General features: G+C 52.5%; 1 pseudogene across 1 annotated transcript; it reads right to left on the reverse strand.

Annotated features, from left to right (window-relative positions):
- Nucleotides 1–14,393: 14,393 nt before the first annotated feature.
- On the reverse strand, nucleotides 14,394–15,911 carry LOC101177509 (annotated as a pseudogene). The gene has a single exon (XR_004032417.1). The product of XR_004032417.1 is annotated as an uncharacterized LOC101177509 (transcript).
- Between the last annotated feature and the right edge of the window lie 430 nt (nucleotides 15,912–16,341).

Consider the following 16,341-nt stretch of genomic DNA (forward strand, 5'->3'; position numbering starts at 1 on the left):
TCTCAGCTCACTGCAATCTCTGCCTCCTGGGTTCAAGCGATTCTCCTGCCTCAGCCTCCCGAGTAGCTGGGATTACAGGTGTGTGCCACCATGCCCAGCTAATTTTTGTATTTTTAGTAGAGATGGGGTTTCACCATGTTGATCAGGCTGGTCTTGAACTCCTGGTCTCAAATGATCCACCTACCTCGGCCTCCCAAAGTGTTGGGATTACAAGCATGAGCCACCGCACCCAGCCGAGGCTATGTTTTAAAAGTGAGTTTATTTAAACTTGGTTTCAACGAAGTAGTAAAGAAATCATATTACATATGGCAGTTGGTTTTCCTTTTTTAAAAGTGCAAAGGTAGGAAACCATGTAACTGAATGGTGGTGGTGATGATGATGATGATAGCAAACTATCATCATCATCGAGTTTTATAACACTCAGTGCCAAGCGCCTTGCATATATTAAATTATTTATTCTTGTGACAGCTCACGGGGTGGGGATAATGATGACTTCATTTGACACACGAGGCTTTAGGGAGGCACAGGGTAAGGGTGGAGGGCTACATCCGGGTGCTCAGACTGCAGCGCACTCACTCCTGCAGGCAGCTGTGGAGGCCCCTGGCCAGAGGCCCAGGTGCAGGGGTGTGGAGACCATGCCCGCTGGAATGGGGAGGGAGTCCGTGTATGCCCTCTCTGCTTCCGATGCAGAACTACAGGAGATGCCATATTTCACAATGGCATTGCTTTCCAAAGCAAATGGGGACAATCCTTTGGCCACAGTGAGGTGGTTTCATGAGCAGCTCCGGAATTCTGTTTTGCCCTTTGGGCAGAGGCTGCATTGCACAGCTAATGTGAAGGCCTCGGGCGGAATCCCAGCTAAGTCCATTTCAGACTGGCCCTTCTTGCCGGCCTGCTAAACTCTTCCAGATGATTCTGGCTGGATTTGGGAGGCTTTACCAGGCAGGTTGTTTCTGTGTTAGAGGAGGGGAGGAGGATGTCTGCAAAATGCCTGAAGAGAGGGAAGAAGAGAACTCTGAGATCAGGTGGCTGCTGCAAAGGCTCACAGGACGAAGGCGGATTGGGGAGAGGAACGAAGAGACGAATAGGGCTAGTGGGTCCTAAGAATCTCTCAGCCAAGAGCACAAAACACAGTTGTGCTAGCTGGGTGTGATGGCATGCACCAGTCCCAGCTACTCAGGAGGCTGAGGTGGGGAGGACCGTTATGCTACCAGCCTGGGCAACACAGGGAAATTCCATCTCTAAAAAAAAAGCCAAAAAGGCCACAGTTGTGCTTCTTACTGTTCACACAATTGGTCAAAAATTTTCCGCGCATCCTCTCCTTCAGCATAGCATTTAAGAGCAAGAGCTCTGGAATCCTAGATTCACCTCTCATTAGCTAGAAGGCCTGGCTGAGGTCATTTAACCTCTCTGGGCCTCAGTTTCCCCATCTGAAAAGTAGGAATAATAAAAGTGTCTCTCGTAGGGTAAAGACTACACGTGATGGTCTTAGCACAGTACGGGACGTGTGTTAAGTACCTGATGGTGGTAGTTATTACTGTTAGGATTCCCCAGGTCACTGCCTCTCTGAGGAGACCCCATCTGGCTTGGATTTGTAAGTCCAGGCTGACCTACCACAGCAAAATTTTAGAAAATTCTTACTTTGATTAGTTAATGCCCCTTTTAATTTTTTAAAAAAGGTGTACATGGGCAAATGTACTGATTTCATGCGATATTTAAGCCAAAGTTAAGATATCAAAATGGCCAGAAGAGGGTTCCAAAGTTGAATTCATGGTTTTTCTCTCTCAAAGCCTGCTTTTCCTCCCGTGTTCCCTGTCTTAGTAAATAACTCCTCTAAGTGCTGGGAGAGTCTAGAAAATGACACCTCTTTTCTGTTTCCAGGTCCTGATCAGACTGGCTATGCCACCCTTAGCTGACACTGCCTCCCACATTGCAGGCTTCTGGGGGGTATGGGGTGGATACAGCCGGCCCAACCAAGCTCACTATGTAGCCCAGAGAGCAGAGAGATCACATCTGTCTGTGGCAGGCAGGGGTGATTTGAAAACCCAAAAGGCACTGAGCCACCCCAGTCCAGTTCCTCCTCCCTAATACACCATCATATAAGGAGTGAGGGGCTGTTACTGTAACAGAAGACCCTCCACTGGGAAGCATGAGGAGTGGGGAATGAGTGTTCCTCTAACACCATCCACCACAAACCTCAGAGTTACCTTAGGCACACAGTTTCCCTCACCCCTACCTCACTCCGTATTCTGCCTATCACCAAGTCCTGTCAATTTCACTTCCGAACTACATCTTGACTCTGCTCTCTTGGCTCTATTATACAGCCACTAGTCCAAGACAGTATTTATTATCTCTCACCTGGACTGTTCACAGGCCCCCTCATCCACTTTTGCTGTCTCCAATCTGTTCACACTGCAGGCCCCAACTCCTCCTGACATGATTTTTAACAGTTCTTTGTTGTTCTTTGGTAAAAACTAAAATCCATCATGTGTGCCTGATGCCCTGCTGGTCTAGCCCCTGCCTACCTCCCCAGCCTCGGGCAGCACCACCATCCCTCTCACCCACAGTGGGAGTTCCAGCCACCCTGCTTTCTTTGATTTCACAGAGAAGACAGGCTTCATTCTACTCAGAACCCTTTCTTGTACTTTTCCTCTGCATAGAATGCCCACCCTTCCTTTCTTCCAGCCTTCCTTCCTCCTTTTGCCTTCCCCCCACTGTATCTCACTCATCCTCCACATCTTAACTCAAATGTCACCTTTCCAAGGAGACTTCCCAGACCAGATCAGATCTCCCTACCAAAGATTCAAGGTTTTGTGATCATTTCTTTCATAGTATTGAGAGTTGATAATAAGCTGGGCGCGGTGGCTCAAGCTTGTAATCCCAGCACTTTGGGAGGCCGAGGCAGGCGGATCACGAGGTCAGGAGATCGAGACCATGGTGAAATCCCGTCTCTACTAAAAAATACAAAAAAATTAGCCGGGCGTGGTGGCGGGTGCCTGTAGTCCCAGCTACTCGGAGAGGCTGAGGCAGGAGAATGGCGTGAACCCGGGAGGTGGAGCTTGCAGTGAGCCGAGATTGCGCCACTGCACTCCAGCCTGGGCGACAGAGCAAGACTCTGTCTCAAAAAAAAAAAAAAAAAGAGAGTTGATAATAAGATAATTGTTTGATTCTTTGATCAATCTCTGTGTCCCCATGATACTCTAAGCTCCATGAAGATAGTGGTTTTTTCACCCCTCAGCCCCTGGCATAGTAACTGGCACATATTATATGCCTGGTAAATATTTGTTGATTGACTGAATTAGAGAGAAAAATTATTGTAGAAAAACATGTGATCCCAATGAATGGTGCTGGAGATCAAATGTCCCTTTTCCAGGAAAGTGGGGCAGGCTAGGGAGACGTGGGATAGGTTGTTTGTGTGTGAGTGGTGGAGGGTGCAGGGGAAAAGAGTTTGTCTGGGATCAGAGTTCAGCAGCTGGCAGCTCAACTGGCTGCATGGGAAACGTGATTATAGTGTCAAGAGGGATTAATGGAGTGGAGCAAAGGAGGTGGTTCCTGGTAGAGCCCTTCCCGGATCAGATGCATATGGGATTTGAAACCTGGAGGGAGGAACAGGAAAATGCAGTTGTTGGCAACAGCCACAGCAAACATCACCAACGTTTCTCTGGGGTGTAGGCTCCTCCAGGTTGCTGCACCCACATGTGAGAGGCCTTTGCCATTTCATGGGATGCACAGCACCTGCATTCCCTTTTGAGTCTTGGGAAATCCCCATGGCATGTGTGTTTCTGGGAGGCAGCCAGATTTGTTTTTCAAACCTGGTTCTCCAGAACATTGTGGGGGGTCTCAATGCTACCCAGTATCCTTGAATAAATTCCTTTTCTGCTTAAGTCAGCCAAAATGAGTTTCTCTTGTTTGCAGCCAAGAATGATTTAGTCTGGGGCCAGCAGGGAAGTGACGTTCGGCTTCTCCACGTAGCCAAGCCCGTGGGTGCCACACATGCAGACACTCCGAGAGTGGACAGCGCCACTTTGGCGGCCTGAAAGTTAGGGGCTCCTTAGGAATGGAGCAGGGGGAAGGTGACCATATGGAGCCAGGAAGAGTCTTTAGATGGACTTGGGTGGAGGCCACACCAGAGAAATCATTCTATTGTTGAGACATGTCTGTGGGCGGGACACCTTGTACACCCCAGACTGGGGCCTGGGAAGCACCTTTCAGGCGGAGGCCCAAGAACCCACAGCTGGCTCACAGCCTCGTGGGAATGCAAACCCCACCCCTCCCGGGTCTTCTGGTACTTGTTGTGTTTTTCCTGGACAGACTGCTCTCTAGTATCTGTTCAAGATACTTTTCCACTTCCATGACCCTGAGTCTACTACAAAGGCTAAAACACGGAAGGAAGCCATCAGAGCCAGCATGCACTCATCACGCTGCCCACACCTCAAATAATTGGGTGTCAGCGCAGGGAAGGCCCCTGGGACGATCGAGTCTTGTGGTCTCAGATGTCAGTGGGCCTCAGAATCACCCAGGAAACTACTTCACATCGTGGGTTCCCACGGATTTCCCCAAGCCCACAGCTGATCCTCTCGGCCTGCTGTGAAGCCCCAGGATCTGGGTTTTGTACAAACTTTTCAAGCGATTCTCATATGAGTTGTTTAAATATAGTGATTTTCATCCTTCATCTCATCTTACAGAAGAAGAAACAGACTCAAAAAGAAATTTCCTCCTGACCAAAACCCCTCAGAGAATTGATTGCTGAACTGAACACTGACCTCAGGCTTCCTGATACCCACTTTCCAAGGTTGGCCGGGCTCAGCTGGGGCATGGAGAGTGTCAGTTGCATGATTTTTGTCCACTGTCACCCAGGCTGGAGTGCAATGGCATGATCTCGGCTCACTGCAAGCTCTGCCTCCTGGGTTCCAACAACTGTCCTGCCTCAGGCTCCTGAGTAGCTGGGATTACAAGTGTGCACCACCATGCCCGTCTAATTTTTTTACTTTTAGTAGAGACAGGGTTTCACCATGTTGGCCAAGCTGACCTCAAGATCCACCCGCCTCGGCCTCCCAAAATGCTGAGATTACAGGCGTAAGCCACTGGCCGCCCTCCTCCCTTTTATAAGAGGGGCTGCTTTTCATGGGAAAATGCTGAAAATAGGGATAGATACCCAGTGCTTATCTTGGCCAGAAAGGCTGCTGTGGCCTTAGTGGAGCTGGAAACCCCATAGACAAAGCCAGAAATGGATAAAGCAGGGCCCTCAGCCCAGGTTCCAGTTCTGGGTCTCCCAGTGATGTGCTGTGACCTTGGACAAGTCACCCCACTCCCTGAGTCTCAGTTTTGTCCAGCTTATAAAACGGGGACAACCCTGCTGTCTGCTGTCTGTCCTGCCTACCTTACCGGCCTCTGATGTGAATGTACTTTGAAAACTCCCAAGTACTGCCCAAGCAGAAGGGATTACTGACACTGGAGGTGTGACTAGAATACTAATTTCCACCCAGGGTCCCTTGAGGACATGCTGGGCCCATCTTGGAAACAGTAGAGGAAGCTAAGTAGCTGCCAGCAAAGCTGGGGGAGATTGTCAGAGCCGTATGGGCTGGCTGGCAGGGAGAGCCCTTCTGCTCACACAGCCCATTTTCTTCATGCCCCTGTGTCAGGGAAGCTGCCGTGGATGAGGACACTCACAGTGGCATGTGTGTGTGTGTGTGTATGTGTGTGCGTGTGCACTGGATGAGGGTGGGGTATGGGAAGTCACTGGATCAGGGCCCTCCTGCCTCTGGCCTGCTGCTGCCAGGACCCTCTCCCCATCTCTTACAGTGTCCTGACTCAGGAGCCCTGGGAAGTACTCAGAGGACCCCCAGGGAACCCCAGGAAGTCACCCCCCACCCTGTTGTGCCTGTTTTGGCTGTTGCAGCAGGTTTGAAAGGGTGGATTAGCTCAGTCACCCTCTTTCCTTCCTACCACATCAGAACCATTCTCCCAGCTGGTGGGAGTCCCTATTCTCTTTACGTTATCAGGATGCCAGGATGCTCACATGATGCGCAAAACACTTGCTTTGTCACCTGGTCCAAGTCCCTTTATCTCTCTGAGCCTTTTTCTCATCTTTAAAGGAGGAGAGGCTGGGTGCAGTGGCTCACACCTGTAATCCCAACACTTTGGGAGGCCGACGCGGGTGGATCACGAGGTCAGGAATCGAGACCATCCTGGCTAACATGGTGAAACTCCGCCTCTACAAAAAATACAAAAAATTAGCCAGGTGTGGTGGCGCACACCTGTAGTCCCAGCTACTGAAGAGGCTGAGGCAGGAGAATCGCTTGAACCCAGGAGACAGAGGTGGCAGTGAGCCGAGATCGCACCACTGCACTCCAGTCTGGCAATAGAGTGAGATTCCGTCTCCATAAAAAATAAATAAATAAATAAATAAAAGGGCGGGGGAGTGGGGAGAAGCAATTCCTGTGCCTCCTTCTACTACAGGATTGCTGTGTCAAATGAGGCGAGTGCAGGCGGGCTTGTTACACTGGAAGGATTTCCATTCTCTTGTAGAAGTCAGGACAGAGGAGGCCTGGACAGGGGACCCACAAGAGGGGATGGTAACAGAAATGTCCTCCACTCCAGGAGGCAGGAAAAGCTCTGCAGAGTAATTTCATTCCCGTCTCTAGCTGGGCTGTCCCAGGGCGGCAGGTCCTTTGCCTCATGATGCACCCCATTCCGCTGTGCTGGGCTCAGCCTAGCGGCTCTGAGAGAAGACTCAGGGGCATCACGGTGGTGAAGCCCTGAGAAAAGCTTTCAGAGACCTAAGCAGACACATTCCTGGGCCCAGACGTGAAGTCATCTAGGCCGGTGGGTCTCAAACTTAAACATTTTTAGCATAACACATCCGTATCAGATACTTTTTTTTTGAGACAGGGTCTCACTCTGGGGTCCAGGGTGGAGTGCAGTGGTGCAATCATGGCTTACTGCAGCCTCCAACTCCTGGGCCCACCACAGCCTCCTCAATAGCTGGGACTACGGTGCCACCCTGCCCAGGCTAGATACTGCTGAAGAATCACTGGGACTGTAGGAAGTACCGCTGATTTATGGCACAGATGGGGAAATGAAGCTCAAAGCGGGGATGGAATGTGACCAAAGCCACGCAATAAACCAGTGGCTAAAACAAACAAACAAGCAAACCTGCTTCAAACGCAGCGCTAACCCTCGGCACAGGTGCGCTTCAGGGAAAAACGGAAAGGTTCCTTCATTGAGGGATCCTTTACACAGCCAGAGGATGGAGGCTCACAAAGGGACTAGCGGATAGGCAGATAGGGGCCATTTACTGATATAGTTGCAATAAACAAATCTTACTGGGCAAGCAGGAAACTCATGGTCTCCTTTGAAAATGGAGGTGTTTCGCAAGGTGTGCCTGAGGCACTGAGCCCCTTTCTGAAATAAAGCAGAATGAGGCCAAGCAGAACAGGACAAATGGACATTCCTTGCAGCTGCTTCAGCCCTGGCCCCCTTCCAGTCTCCCCAGAGCACTGGTGGCCAGGCTTTGCCAGTGGCCGGCGGGAGACTGACGCATCCGCACAGAGGACCCCAGGCGTCTCTCAGTGGTGGCCGCGGGACACCTGAATGAGCCACGAGCCAGAGAGAGTGACTTTCTGGCGGGGTTCTGGAAGTGGCTTTCTGCCGACAGCTCAGGGGTGGGAGTGGGGAGTCAGACCTCCAGATCCCTCCACCGCGCTCACTCGGGACAGGTGCGTGAACGGAGGCACGATCCGCACAGGCGAGGAGACTACGGATGGGGGCGGCCAGCCGGACGCGCGGCTCCGTCACTCACCCTCAGCCACCAGGGCCCCACCTCCCTAAGCGCGGAGCTGGCGGAGGGGCTGCAAGGCCGCGGGGGCCGGGAAGGGTCGGGACTGGAGAGAGCCGGGAGGAGGCGCCGGGGCGGGCGGCCGGGGCTCCCGGGGAGCGGCTGAGTGGGGGAGCCGCGCGCAGCCTCTGGGCCTGGGGCGGGCGCCCGGGGAGCGCGGGGTGTCGCCGAGGGGGCCGCACGACCCGCCCGCGATGAGCGCAAGGGCCCCGCGCCCCAGCTCTCCTCGGTGGGGATTTTCTTCACCTGGAAAACCCACAGGTTATGGGGCGGGGAGGGTGGTGGTTAATCGTCGCACAGGGAAACTGGCAGGTTCTGATCAAGCCCTTTATCCCAGTCACAGGTGGCAGGTGCAGGGCGCACGCTCTCTCCCCGCCCTCCCACACCCCAGCGGCCCCAGGCCCTGAGGGACTCTCAGAATGTTCCACGTGGAGCAGCCCTTGGAGAGCCCCTCCCCTAAGAGCGGGTGGGGGGAGGAAGGGCGAGGGTTTAGACCCCCACCCCCATTCCACCCAAGCACCCCACTTTGTCTTTACTGCATTGAGACTTTGCCTGAGAGGTCATTTAACCCACGGCCGTTACTAAACACAGCTGCCAGGTCCTTTTTCAAGTCTCATTTTGACTTCATGGTGCACGCATGACCTTGGGCCGCTTAGAAACCTGGCTGTCTCAGGTTCCCCACCCGTTACAGTCACAGTGCTTCCCTCACAGGGTCCTCGAGAGGACGAGCGAATAAACGCCTGTGAAGTGTTTAGAACATAGTGAGTCTGGATGACTCAACGGATTGTTTGCTGGGGAGCTATGTGTGGCGGCCTACGCCTGTAGTCCCAGCTACCTTGGGAAGCTGAGGTGGGAGGATCCTGGAGCCCAGGAGTTCAAGGCCAGTCTAGGCAACAGAGCCATACCTTGTCTGTGAGGAAAAGAAAATGTGTTAGATGTTGCTGTTATTGTTATTACTATTGTTTTCCAATGAGGAGAGTGAGGCCCAGAAAGGATAAGGCATCTGCTGCCTAGACAATGTGACCAGCTGGTAGTGGAAGAGGGAGTAGCAACAAGAGGGAGTAGCAAGAAGTGGGAGTGGCAAGAAGAGGGAGTAGCAACAAGAGGGAGTAGCAACAAGAGGGAGTAGCAAGAAGTGGGAGTGGCAAGAAGAGGGAGTAGCAACAAGAGGGAGTAGCAAGAAGAGGGAGTAGCAACAAGAGGGAGTAGCAACAAGAGGGAGTAGCAACAAGGCTTCTTGGCTGCCCAGATGGAATCCATTATTTCTTGGACATGTAGAGGTTTGCTGCTCCATGGGTATCTTTGAAGCTAAACAGATTAACAAAAGCCCACTTGGTGGTAGGCCATGCTGTGTAAGGGGCCTCTGGTACCACCTCAATGATCCTCAGGAATGGGGGAGTGAGGGGAGGAGGACGAGGAAGAGAGAAAGGAAGGTGGGGATAGAGGGAGGAGGTGGAAGAAGAGGAGTCTTGAGTCTTCTTAGCTCAGCCACTAAACAGGAGGTGGTCTCACTGGGGATGCTTCTGAGAGGACACTTCCATTAAGAAGAACTAAGCCAGGCACGGTGGCTCACACCTGTAATCCTAGCCCTTTGGGAGGCCGAGGCGGGTGGGTCACCTGAGGTCAGGAGTTCAAGACCAGCCTGGTCAACATGGTGAAACCCCGTCTCTACAAAAAACATAAAAATTAGCCTGGTGTGGTGGCAGGCACCTGTAATTTCAGCTACTCGGGAGGCTAAGGCAGGAGAATCACTTGAACTGAGATTACACCACAGCACTCTAGCCTGGGTGACAGAGTGAGACTCCGTCTCCAAAAACAAAAAAAGAACTAGGCCAGGCACGGTGGCTCACATCTGTAATCCCAGCACTTTGAGAGGCCGAGGCAGGCGGATCACCTGAGGTCAGGAGTTCGAGACCAACCTGGCCAACATGGTGAAACCCCATCTCTATTAAAAATACAAAAAAAAAAAAAATTAGCCAAGTGTGGTGGCACATGCCTGTAATCCCAGCTACTCAGGAGGCTGAGGCAGGAGAATCGCTTGAACCCAGGAGGCAAAGTTTAGAGTGAGCTGAGACTGGGCCACTGCACTCCACCCTGGATGACAGAGCAAGGCTCCATCTCAAAAATAAGAAGAAGGAGAAGGAAAAGGAGGAGAAACAGCTCTCTAAAATATTTCAAGTTTAAGAATTTTGTTCAGAGAATAAGGATGAGAGTTTGGTTGCCTAATGTCTCAGCCTGTTTTGTGTTCAATTTTGGCTCAGTCCCAACCTCATGAATCTCTCCTTTCAATCAAAGAGGAGTTACCTCTTCGTAGCCCAGGTGAGGTCAGGGAGGCTGTGGCCAGCATGGCAGGAGCCCTCTTCATTGCCTGAGGAACAGTTAGTTTTGCACCCAGCAGTTAGAGACAGTCTGGTTCTGAATCCTGTCACTTTCTAACTAGGAAAGATATTTAAGCCTAAGCTTCATTTTAATTATCTATGAAATTGGGATTCTAAATCTTGCCTTATAGTATCACTGGGAGAATCAAATGGGATAATGCATATAACATGCTTAACCCAAGGCCTGGCATGTAGGAAGCGCTTAATAAATGCTTATTACTTAGGATCAGATGTGGCTTCCTGCCCCCATGTGTATGTGATGGCTTCCTCATCTCCTGTCCAACTGGACTAGGGGTTCGGTTAGGATTTGGTTTGCATACAAGGAAATAATTCCGAAACTGTAATAATGCAGAAAAGATGGAAGTTTATTTCTTCTCACATAAAATCTGAATGAGGGGTCAAAGGTGGAATGTGGTTCCCCAGTGTCTGGGATCCAAACACTATCTTGTTGCAATGTCATAAATGTCTTGACTTTATGGCCCAAGATGGCAGCATCCCAAGTTCCAGGCTGCAGGATGAAGTGCCAAAGGAGCCAAAGGAGATGCATATAAGCTCCCCTTAAGGAAGGTTCCTGGGAGCTGTTGTACCACCATTTCTGCTTACATCCCATTGGCCAGAACATAGTCACATGACTACCCCCCTAGCTGCAAGGGAATCTGGGGAAATGTAGTCTTTATTATGGCAGCCATGTGCTCAGCTGAACATTGGTGGATCTATCCCTATAGAAGGGGAAAATGAATATCAGGAACATGCAGCAATCTCTGCCCCCAAGTCCCAGCTTGTCTAGGCTAGCTAGGCACCTGCAAGCCAAGTACCTGAGCACTAGAAAGCAGGGATGGGGGCATGCTGCTTCTCCTCAGCCACCCCCAGTGGCTCAGTCTGCAACTGAGAACGTGGAACTGGAACTGAAACTTAGGCCTCTTGCCATGGGTCTGAGAAAGCCCTGCCCCGTTTAATCACCTCCCTGATGTGTCCCAGCCTCAACACTAAAGGCAGGAGGGATGCTGGAGAGACAGCTGACTGCCCTCTCCTGGCGAAGGAGAGGACAGTGAGCAAAGCTGCAGCTCCGAGGGGCAGGGGGCACAGCAAGCTGGCAGGCTTGGCACAGCCTGGTGGAGTTGCCCACTGCAGGACACACAACTACAAATTGTGGGGAGGCCGGGCCACCAGCCAGTGCCACAATCCAAGTGCCTAACTGGACGGACACATCTGCACTGGGAGCTCCGCCCTTCTTCATGCTGTTAATGAGAACACTCGAGCAGGCCATCTGGCCTTTGCCAGGCTCCCACACACCTGTCTCCCCTCCCTCCTGGGCTTGCTTTTATCCCAAAAAGGACTCTGAGAAGGGGAGGAAAACTTGCCTGCATCTCCCCACACTGGCACGTCTGAAACAAGCCCTCAGGCCCTTTCTGCTCCCGGACCTTCACTACTAGTAGCCACCAGGGGACAGGCAAAACCACAGCCACAGGTGCTCCCGCTCTCCCCCTCCCAGGCCTAGCCCTAGATCTGTCACTAACTCGGGATGCAGCATCCCCTCTTCTCTGACCGTCCTTTTCCTTGCTGTGCCTTGGAGTCACTTTTTAGATATAAGGTTCCTGGGCTCCACTCAAGACTTACTGGTTCTGTTTTTGAACCAGTTTCCCAGGAGATTCATGTGCGGTGCATTTAGGATCCAAGGGGCTGGATAGCTTTCACGGTCCAGCTTAGAGTGATCTGGTTCTGACGGGTCGGAGCTGTCTGAACAGTACCCTGGGGGATGGGGACACTTCTAACAGCCCTTTCTTCCCAGGGGCTGGAGTTCTTCAAGCCTCCCCAGATTATTCACTTTCCTTTCAGAGTCCATCCCCCTGAGATGCTAAGCCATTCTCATCCTGCTCTGCTGGCTGTGAAATGTCCTGTCAGGTGCCCCACCTCCTGTTTCTATATGTCAAAACCCTCTTCACTTCTCAAGTCCCAGTTGAAACACAGCCTCCTTTAGGGAGCATCCGTAACCTGCCCAGTGAGAATTTCCTGCTCCCTTCCTGGGCTGCCATGAGCTTTGCTCGTACATCCAGTATAGCCCAGGCTGTCCTGAGTGACAGTTAGCTCTCCAGGTTGGTGCATCCTATCTGCTCCACCCCCTCACGCCCTCAGCCCCACAGGACTGGGAACTCCTTCAGGCTGGGAATCACATCTCACCGTAGATATCCTGCAGCCTGATTATAGATCACTCTTAACCCTGAATGCTTAAAGAGAAAACACAGGAAGCCAGGGCCTGGGTAGGACAAACTGAGTGCTAACAGAAAGAGCCCAGGCCGGGCGCGGTGGCTCACACCTCTAATCCCAGCACTTTGGGAGGCCGAGGCAGGTGGTTCACGAGGTCAGGAGTTCAAGACCAGCCTGATCAAGATGGTGAAACCTCGTCTTTACTAAAAATACAAAAAAACGAGCCAGGCATGGTGGCAGGCACCTGTAATCCCAGCTACTTGGGAGGTTGAGGCAGAGAATTGCTTGAACCCAGGAGGCGGAGCTTGCAGTGAGCAGAGATCGTGCCACTGCACTCCAGCCTGGGCAACAAGAACAAGACTCTGTCTCAAAATAAATAAATAAAGAGTCCAAACACAGATAACCAGGGCAGGAAGCACGGGTCCATTCCCCTCCCCTAAGCTGAATGAATGAATGGGCTGATCCTCCTGGATGATTTTGAGGGTTTGTATTCCAGAAAAAAGAAAAACAAAAAAACCCCTTCTTTGTCTAGGATGGACTTGTCTAGGCTTTTAGGCTTCAGGCCTTCTGGCTAATAATTTCTTAATCCACTCAGGAAATCTTCAGGGATTTCCAGTCAGGTGGCGATGCAGGGCTGTGGAGTCTGTTCTGCATTTAGCAGTCAGGAGGGGCCTGCAGAAGGCAATGGCCTCCTCTGCCCTAGGCCTCCAGGAGGAGCCGGAAGGTGGGCTCTGGCTGCTGTGGTTCAACCTTGAGCGTGTCCCCATTTCTGTCTGTGCCTCTAGAACACCCTTGGGCCACAGTGTCTGCATTTCTCAGAAAGGCTGGGGTGGGGACGGGAAAGGATTTTTTAGGCGGTGACTGCACCAGCCGGGGCACCTACTGAGTCCCCCCGCTGTGCCAGGCGCTGGGCTGGAGAGCTTACCCACTCGCCTATCCATACAACAACTCTGCAAAGTACAGAGGGTTATCCCCATCATAGACATGAAGAAATCGAGGTGTGCAATGCTCGCTGGCAGCAGCCCTAGTGTTAGTGTTAGTGACCCTCCCCACCCCGCCCAAAAAAAAAAACTAAGGCTCAGAGAAAGTAGATAACTTGGCAGCATTATGCAACCAGGAAGTTGCAGAGCAGGATCAAAGTTAGGTGCATCTGGCTCCAAAACTTCTGTTCCTTCTAACTGACCTCACCCAGAACACAGTTGCCAGCAAGGCCTGTTTCTGTCCCATCCCTCTGGCTGCAGGGTCTCTGAGGCCTCTTTCACCTCTAACAGGGCATCACCTGTGGGATCTCTTTCCCAGGGACCACTTAGGTAAATCCACACAGGCGAGGAGAGGACCAGCGGGCACTAACGCCAGACACACAGCTCTGTCACTAACCCTCAGTGACCAAGGCCCCACTGTCACTAAGTGCACAGCAGCGGGGAGGGGTTTGCCAGCTGCAAGGCCCGGGGAGGCCGGGAGGGGGAGGGAATTGGAGGGCCTCAGGGGGCAAGGGGAGGAGAAGTGTGAACCCTCCAGATGCGCCCTTTCTTTCTCTGCTGCAGTAAACCAAGAGCCTATCTATCTCTTTTTAATGTTCTGCTGTTTTCTTTTGTTGTACACTTAACCGCACAGAAAATAAGCCCTAGGGCTGAAAACTCCAGTTTGTCGTGGTGCTGGCAGTGCTGTGCATTCTTCCGCATCTGGGTGCAGCCTGAGCCTCTTGTCCGGTTCTGCCCTCAGCCTCCACACCACGTGCCCAGTCCCGCATATCCAGAGCCCCCTGCCTGGTTATTCTCCAAGCAGTCCCAGCACCGCTTGCTTGGGCAGCCTCAGGTCGTTGGCCTCTGGGTTTCCAGGGGCCCTTATGTTTTATTATTCCTTTGACAAAGTCACGGACTCCCTAAGTAAGGAGAGACCCCTGCCCACTCACATCTCTCACATCAGCTGTCCTGAGGGGCTCCAAGGCCGTGCGGGGAAGAAGACAGACTGTGTTCGATTGAAAATGACTATTTTTATTTACATGTGATGGAATCAAGCCTCTCAGTTCCTGGCCCAAGTCATGGCCACGGTTACCCTGGGTTACCCTGGGCTACCCTGGGCTAGACAGTGAGCTCTGGGAGGGCAGTGGGCTACCTGCTGTTGGCCGCCCGTGCCTAGATAGGGCCTGGCACAACAAAGAGATTCAAGTAATAAAGGGGCAGAGGGAGAGGTAGCAGCTGCTGTCCGGCACAGGGCTGCCCCTCAGAATGTGACACTAATACGGCACTGGGACCGTCGGCAGCTCCTCCGCCCTTCCCATCACAGCCCTGGAAGTCCCACTGTACCTCCACTGGAACGAGAGCCCATCAGTCCTGCCAGCCTGCAGGGAAGAGTCTGATGCCCCTCGTGATGTCACCGGGCTCTCCCCACTCCCTAGTGGCCTGCTGCTGTTGACCCTGCTTCCTGAAGGTGCCCCGAGTGTCCCTAAGGTACAGGCTTCCCTCCCCGCGCCATACTCCCTCTGTTTCTTACGGCAGGTCCCACACCACTTTGTCCACCTCTGGTCGGACATTATGAGCCAAAACCTTTGTCCAGAACGCAATGTAGGTAGGAGAAAGAGAGGTCGCAGCAGAGTAAATGACCCAGTCACAGAACACGTGGCCAGATGGCCCCACAGAGCACTCACCGGCTGAGAGTGGCCGGAGGGTGGTGGCCGGTACGGCAGTGTACCCAGTGCAGTCCACCACACCCGCTCTTGTTGTCTGGCAGCAGAGTTGAGTGGCGCTCCCAGGCCCCAGGAACCACGGGCACTTCCTCCTGAAACTGGGGTGGCTACAGCTGAAGCTGAGAAGAGCAGTCAGCCTGCTGCTATTTCTGAAGGAGCCCAGTGTGGTTACTCAGTGCGCTGTAATTAAACTCATCTATAATTTGATAAGTGGGAGTAGCCTTACATTTTATAGAGTAATTAAGTCTCACCAAACGAGCAGCACATGGTGCTTCTGGGACCCAGCGTCTCCTGAGGTTGGTCCCCGTTCACTCTCCCTGTCTCTACACATCTCCACAGAGGCTGAGGCCGCCAGGGTGGGCCTCAGCCACAGCCCTGGGGATGCTTCGCGTCCCTGCTCTCTCCACCCTCAGGCCTTCCATCGACGTCCAGGCCCCGGGGAGATAGCACAGACACTGCAGACACACGTGCAACGAGGGAGGGAAGCCTGGGCCTCCCTTTCCAGGCTGCTCTGCGAAACTGCGGGCCAGGAGGAAGCTGGTTGTACTGCTCCCCCGCCCGCCTGCCGCTCCTTCACCACGGGCAAGGCCAGGTTCTGACTGCACTGAGTCCAGCCCAGCTCTGGGCCCCAATGTGGAGACTGGGGCAGCCTGAGGGTAAAGGAAGGGGCTGCGGGCATAGAAGTCAGATGGGGCTGGGTGCAGTGGCTCACGCCTGTAATCCCAGCACTCTGAGAGGTTGAGGCAGGTGGATCACCTGAGGTCAGGAGTTTGAGACCAGCTTGACCAACATAGCGAAACTCCATCTCTACTAAAAATACAAAAAAAAAAAAAAAAAATTAGCCAGGCATGGTGGCGCACACCTGTGATCCCAGCTACTCAGGAGGCTGAGGCAGGAGAATCGCTTGAACCTGGGAGGCAGAGGCTGCAGTGAGCTGAGATTGTACCACTGTGCTCCAGCCTGGGTGACAGATCGAGACTCTGTCTCAAAAAAAAGAGAAGCCAGATAGCCAAGGTCTGGATCTTGTGGGGTCTGGATCTTGGCTCTCTCGTTTCCTGACTCTGTGATTTTGGGCAAATCACTTCACCTCCCTGAGGCTCAGTTTCCTTATTTGTAAAATGCAGACAACGGTACTGCCTAATATATAATCCATTTATGCGGATCAGATGAGAGATTTGCCACGCACTCACTCGAGTAGTTGGGAGGGGCACGTGTATGTGAGGAGTGTCAGCATC

Source organism: Nomascus leucogenys, chromosome 11 (assembly GCF_006542625.1).
Source record: "Nomascus leucogenys isolate Asia chromosome 11, Asia_NLE_v1, whole genome shotgun sequence".
Lineage (NCBI taxonomy): Eukaryota > Metazoa > Chordata > Mammalia > Primates > Hylobatidae > Nomascus > Nomascus leucogenys.